Here is a 6,936-nt window from a genome sequence, read left to right on the forward strand (position 1 = left end):
CTGTTTATAGAAAATACAGGGGAACCCATGCCGTTTTATTTCATTTATATATATTGCAGGCTATGGCTGATGAAAAACCCCATCAGCCACTCCTGCTATCAATGTTATTAGCAACAATAGGGGTAGGCTGATTGGAGTAATAGTCCCATCAGCTGCCGCCTGCTGTCTCTTTTATCGCTTAAATGTAACTCTCATCATTCTCCCCTGCTCACGTCAAGCGCCGGCATAGCAGGGGAGAATGATGAGAGCCATGTTCAGCACCCGGAGCCGGCTAACAGCGCTTACTGTAACTCTTCTTCCCCAGCGCCGATGTGTGTCACATGGATGACATCCATGTGTGTTACATGTGTGCACGTATGCGGGATGTTTTGTGGCCCGTGCTGACATTCAAAATCAGACATGTCAGCCTGTTTTGCACACAAACACACGGTCCATGGAAATACACTGATGTGCTAAGACCCATTCACTTGAATAAGCAAATAGCGTTCCGTTTCTCCCGAGTCTCTCCATATGGCTAAGTAGTACTATACAGCCACATATGGGGTATTGCCACGTTCAGTAGAAATTGTGGACAATTTTTGGTGCCATTTTTACCCACTTCATGTGGTAAAATCTTTGGCTAAAACAACATTTTGGTGGTAAAAATGTAGTTATTTTGTCTTTACTGCCCAATGGTATAAAATTCTGTGACACACCCATGATGTCAATATGATCACTGCATCCATAGAAGAATTCAATGAGAGGTGTAGTTCATAAAATGGGGTCACTTGTGGGGGTTCTGCACCTCATGGGCTCTCCCAATGGGTCATGGCACCTGCAAACCATAACAGTAAAATCTGGCGCTCCTTGCCTTCGGAGCTTTGCACTGTGCTTAAAAAGTATTTCCTGATTACATGTAAGGTATTGGCACACTCAGGAATAAATGGAGCTCATGGGGTCAGTAGGTCATTCTAAGCAATGGATTATAAAGTTCATGTTAGCTGTGATTATATATATGAGTATATATCAGTATATGCATGCAAGTGAGATCTATATGAAATGTATATATATTTCCATCACAATCCCCCCTTAGATATCACTTGCCTCACTTGCCCTAATCCTGCTCCTGTCCCAAAGTGCTGCAATTCTTTTATTCTGCCAGTGGGCTGACGCATGCCTAGTGCATACACCCCCCTCCTTTCAGACTTTTGCAAATGGTCGGTCAGGAGATCTGTCCCAAACGGGGGTTCATTGCATTGCATTGCATTCATTGTAGCAGTCTATGTAGTCAGTGGTGTGTATTCTCCATCAGGTAGGTCATTTATTCGGTCAGGTATGGCATCCACAGCATCATTCTGGCTTAGGTGTATCTTCTGGTGTGAGAGCTTTCTTGCAATGCGATGCGTGAATCCAAGTGGGTCTTCCCTCCAGATTGGTGTTGTGAGCAGCACTTGGAGAAGAGCCATCAAATCTGGGATCAAGTGCTCTCCTTACAAACTTTTTTCACCAACACTCAGTCTCCTGGCTTCACGGCGTGCATACCAGGTACCAATTCTGGATCTGGCAATGAAGAAAAAAACTTGAGAATGGACATTAGCAAGTTTCTTGGTGAGTTCAATTACTTCACACAAGGAGACAAAGTATCATATTGCATAGTCAACTGCTGGAGGAAGAATACCCCTAACCTGGTACTAGACCCAAATAAAATTTCATATTGGTGACAGCTTTTTCTGGGCCTATTGGAGTGTGTCTTATACTAAACAGGGCAATTGGGAGTGTCTAATGCCATGGTTTGTTTGTCTCTTGGGCAATTTTCAACATGCTGCTCTTAAGTGTCCCATTTAGTCTATTTTGCTGCTACTTTGGGGATGGTGGGAAGTGTGTAGGCCTATGTCTGACCCTACTGCTGACCAGATCTCTTGTGTCAAGTTTGCTGTGAATTTGGTTCCGTGATCACACTCTATCACTTCTTGAACCCCGTATCTGCACACTACCTCTGAGAGTAGCTTCTTTACAGTAGTCTTTGCCACTAGTTCCTTACTGGAAAAACTTCAGACCAGATGATGTGGGGGAGCTTTTTCCCACTCGTTCAGTGTTGCATTTGTCGGAGGTCGTACAGCTGCTGGTAAATTTGGCTGTTAAGGTGGGAGTCCAATTAGATCATTCATCTGTTTCTTCAATCTGTGCAGGGGCCCATGTGCCCATTGAACCACCATAGGGTACATACTTTGAGATAGACAGTCCAGTGCTTTTGCCCTTCTTCCTTCATATGTTGTCCCTTCCACATCCAGCTATCCTTCTCCTCCTTTGGAGTCTGGTTCTGCAACTTCTTGAACAGATTCCAGGACGTCATTTTGTCAGGTTTTGTTGTCTTCCGTTGTCATCATGTAGTAGCCATTCTGCTCTATGACCTCTCCCACTTCTCCATATTGTCTTCCTTTGGCTGCTTCTTTAGCTGCCATGCCTGCCATGTTGTTGCCCCGTGCCTCTACTGTGATCAGTTTTCTATGTTCCTTGACTTTTAACACTGCAACCACTTTTGGAAGTTGGAGAGCGTCCAGCAGGTCCCTGATGGCTCCATGATGCTTCACGGTTGTCCTGCTTGCTGTGATGAAGTCCCTTGCAGCCCAGATGGGTCCAAAGCTGTGTGCTATGCCATGTGAGGACCTGGAATCTGTATAGACGTTTTCAGTTTTGTCCTTCGCAATCTGGAAGGACTTTGTCAGAGCTATTAGTTCTGCTTCTTGAGCTGAGAAGCTAGGCAACAAACTTCTGGACCATAGGATTTCTTGATTGCTGGTCACTGCACATTCCGTGTGGAATCTTCCTTCATCATCTGCAAATCTGCGGCCATCTACGTAGAGAATCAACTCTAGGTTGGTCAGTGGCTCTTCCACCACATTGGGTAGTCCTGCTGTTTCCTACAGATTTTGTTCTGAAGAGTCCATATCCGTATTCCATATTGGGAGTGGGAGTAGAGTCAGGCTACAGCTGAGAGCACTGGAGGCGAAGATGCCGGGCGGTGGAGAGATGTTTTGCTGAAATGTCGTGCAGATCCACGATCTCCAGTGGTTGTCCAAGAATGATGTCAGCAGTCTTGTCCAGGAGGGGCGTGCACTGCAAATATTGCTTTCATGCAGGAGGGGGCCCCCCTTGCAACTGGATCTAGGTGGGCTGAGAAGTAGCCTAGAGGCCTCTGTTTTCCTTCAGGACGCCAGTGGCATTACCTTCTTTTTCCGTAAGATAAAGACGGAATGGCTCTCGTAGTCAGGGAGGCCTAGAGCTGGCCTCTAGAGCGGAGACTATGGAGTCTTTCAGTTTCCTGTACAAGATGAAGGCTGCATATGACAGGAGGAATGAGGTTGCATTGATGCAATCGTACAGAGGCTGCATTAAGACTGAATCATCTGCAACACGAAACTGGACCAAGGAAGGCGTGCAGCATCTTCGGAGATGACGGGGGAGCCATCTGCTCCACAGGGGTCTTCCGTCATCTGTCAAGCATTTCGTCTGGCGGGCAATACAGTGTCCCAGGAACGTAACTTGCTTTTGACACCACTTGACTTTGCTTTTCAAGGATTTGCATTGCTGCTCCACCAGGTAGAGTAGAAAACACAAGGTATGGGCTGTGCAGGTAGCGATGTCGATTACTTCTGCATGTTCTGCAATCCAGTTGATGAGGATGGAGGACAATGCATTGGTGAACTGTGAAGGGCTGTTCTTGCCCTCTTGGGTATCACTGTCCATGTGTTCTGCACCCCCCTGATGCGTGAAGGCAGACAGGAACTGGTCGTCCAGGTAAAGGAGAAGGAAGCTTTGGACAGATCAATCACCGTGAGCAATGTTGCTGTGGCTGGCACATTTGACACAGAGTGTGTGGATTTGGCACAATTGGGGTTTCAAACATGGTGGCTTCGTTCACAGCCCTCAGGTCATGCACCATTCTGAACCTGGCTGGTTCTCCTTTCACAGTCTTCTTCTTGACCGAGAAAAGCAGGGACTGCATGATGAGGACGAGGCGGCCCGGTCTGGCCTTGCTCTTCACATTGCAGTAGGGGACTCCCATCTTCTGGCACAGTGCCGGCAGGAAAACAAGCCATTTGCTGGGATCTTCTTCATCAGAGATGATGACCAGCTGAGCTTTCTTGCTCTCCACTAAGGCGGTGACTGTGTTAACACCTACTCTGATCACGGGGGGTCTCTTTGATGGGACGCCTTCTTTACCAGCTCCTTTTTGCTCAGCACGGGCCAGCAGCCATTCCTTTCTTCCAGCTTGGTCTCAGGTCAGCATTTGTGCACCAGTTTGAAGAGCTAAGTGGCTGTCTTCTGGTCCAGGGCCTGGATGAACTTCAGGGAGCACCTTCAGAATCTTGTACAAGATGATCCTCTGGCGCAGCGCAGCCATTTCACGAAGCGGGTAAGGTCCCCTTGGGTTGAATTTCCTGGCCAATACCAAAGTTCTTAGGCCATTTCTTGAACAGTGGGTTCACTTAGACCTTCAGTTGGTCAGAGGTAGTTCGACTTTGGGTGATGGACAGGGGATGCTGGGCCTTATGAGGGTACGGGGTTCCAGACTTGGATGACACCAGCACTGGTACAACTTGAAGTCTCCCTTGGACCATAGGCTTTCGGGTACTATGTCTAGCACCTCCGAGGGTAGGCTTGCACCTGTTGTTCGAGGCTCTTGTAGGGCCACGAGCATGATTGATTCTTCTTGGGCCAGAGGTGGAGAAAATGCCATGGTCCAATCTTCCTGGAACACTTTGGTCACCTTCAGCTTCTGCAGTAGGTCTGCTCCCAGCAGGTTGAGCAGGCAGGTCTCCATCATAAACTGGAAGAGGATGGAGTGTTCTGGCTGTGTTCACCCACTCAAGGGCTTTGTAAGCTGGGAATGTCTGACTTGACCATCAATCCCCACGCAAGACACAGAGGATTCTGACAGGCAGTTGAGGTCAGGGAGTTCCACATGTCTCATCACACTTCTGACTGCACCAATGTCCACAAGGAAAGATCTGACAACCCCCGTCCACCTTCAGGGCAATTTGAGGTATTGGGTCCGCTGATGGGGTTTCACATGTTAGGAGCGTGGTGTCCTGCGGACCAGGCTTGCCTCTGTCCTATGGATGGGGTTCTTCACTGCTTCCTGTGTATCTTCCTTGGCCTGTTCCTCTGAGTAATGTCCTGGGTTGTGGGGGTGCTCTGCAATGGTTCCCGGAAAAGGCCAGGTTCTCCACAGTTGAAACACTTGGCAGGTCTCGTGTCTCTGTGGGGTGGTTGTTCTTCCACATCTCAGACCACCATAAGGGGGGCTGTCATCAGCACTCCTGGATAGGACTCAATCCTTCTGGCTACTGTGAGCAGGGTATCCATTGTTATTGACTTGTACTCAGGCCTGGCCACTATCAGCAGTTTCTTGATTGGTTCTCTTAGTCCATTCAGAAAGGTCTGTGTCAACATTTGTCTGTGTATCTGATCATGAATAGTGAAGCCAAATTCTTGGAATACTTGCATCACTCTGCCATGAAACTTCTCTACAGACTCTGTCTTTTCTTGGCTCATGTCATGTAGGCTGAGGGCTTGCCCTGCCTGTCTGGCTTTGGCCCATTCCCTGAGCTGCCCAATTAGCTTTGATCCTGGCTCCCAGGAGCGCACATCTTATTCTGCTGGAGGCTTGAAGTTTTCTTTCATGATTGTCCAGAGTGCTTCACCTGGTTTTATTTCCATTATGGCTCAGAGATCAATCCAGGTTGCAGCATATATTTGCTGGTTCTGCTGCATTCTTCGGTAAAATGGCATGGGGTCCATATCTGGGTCTGGCAGATTATTCAGAATACTGAACACCTGACTAGGGTTGAAGGGCACATAGTGTAAGGGTTCTGGCTTTATCTGCCCCTGCCTACTTGGTGCCTGTGGGTTTCTTTCCCTAGTACTGGGCAGCATGTATGATGTTCCCTCTTCATTTTCATCAGAGGAGAAGCTGTGATATTGTGTGTTTGAGTCACATACTGGCTGAAGTTTGCACGTGATTCCGCTGCATGAGGATGCCCCCTCCCCTTGCTGAAGCTGCACTGGATTAGTATTAAAGTTCCATGATGATGTAAATGTTGGCAGCTCTGTCTGGTACTGAGGTTCCTCATTTTCAGCTCCTGCCTCTCCCCCTTGCACCCCGAGCTGTGGGCTCTGCTGACTGTTGTATCGGGGGGCTACCTGTGGTGTTTTGTGTAGGGATATTTTCACTTTCTTCTCCCGATATCATAGCTGGCACTGCACTTTTGAGAAGGTGCCCTGTGGATATAGGGACACCACATTGTCTGGATTTGGCATTGGCCCAGCTGGTGACAACGAACTGAGAGGAGGAAGAGAGAGAGCGTGAAGAAGAAGTTGTTGGGTGTGAACCAGAAGGGGGAGAGGGGAGTGAAAGAGGGGGAGGTGACGTGAGGGGGAAGGAGGGGAGGAAAGAGTGGAGAGATGAGGAGGAGGAGAGAGAGGTGAGGGAGGAGAGGAGGGAGAGGACAGAGGAGGAGAGAGAGAAGACAAGTGGAGAGATGAGGGAGGAGAGAGGTGAGGGAGGAGAGAGAAGTGAGGGAGGAGAGGAGAGAAAAGGAGGAGAGGAGAGAGAAGGAGGGGAGAGAGAAAGACGTGAGGAGGGAAGAGAGGAGAGAGAAGAGAGAGAGGAGGGAGAAGGAGGGGCGGATTCCTTCCCCTTTTCTGCAGCCAGAGAGGGCATGCTTGGACTAGTAATACTTCATAGAAAAAGGAAAGTCCAGCTCAAGGAGTAAAATCCAGAATTTTCTTTATTTATTTCATTAAAATACAAGCATGGCTGCTATAGTCATCATTGCGGTTTTTACCCTGACATGGGATAGCCGCACAGAGAGTGCCCAGAAGGTTCTGTACGCGTTTCGAGCGGTATACGCTCTTAGACTCAGAAAGACTAGTAATGCCTTCTCCCTGTAC

At 48.3% G+C, this 6,936-nt stretch overlaps 1 pseudogene; it reads right to left on the reverse strand.

The window, feature by feature from the left end:
* Window positions 1-3,808: 3,808 nt before the first annotated feature.
* On the reverse strand, window positions 3,809-4,804 carry LOC141053765 (large ribosomal subunit protein eL8 pseudogene; annotated as a pseudogene).
* Between the last annotated feature and the right edge of the window lie 2,132 nt (window positions 4,805-6,936).

The sequence above is a fragment of the Dendrobates tinctorius genome, unplaced genomic scaffold, assembly GCF_039654945.1.
Source record: "Dendrobates tinctorius isolate UK_male_01 unplaced genomic scaffold, ASM3965494v1 ptg000171l, whole genome shotgun sequence".
Lineage (NCBI taxonomy): Eukaryota > Metazoa > Chordata > Amphibia > Anura > Dendrobatidae > Dendrobates > Dendrobates tinctorius.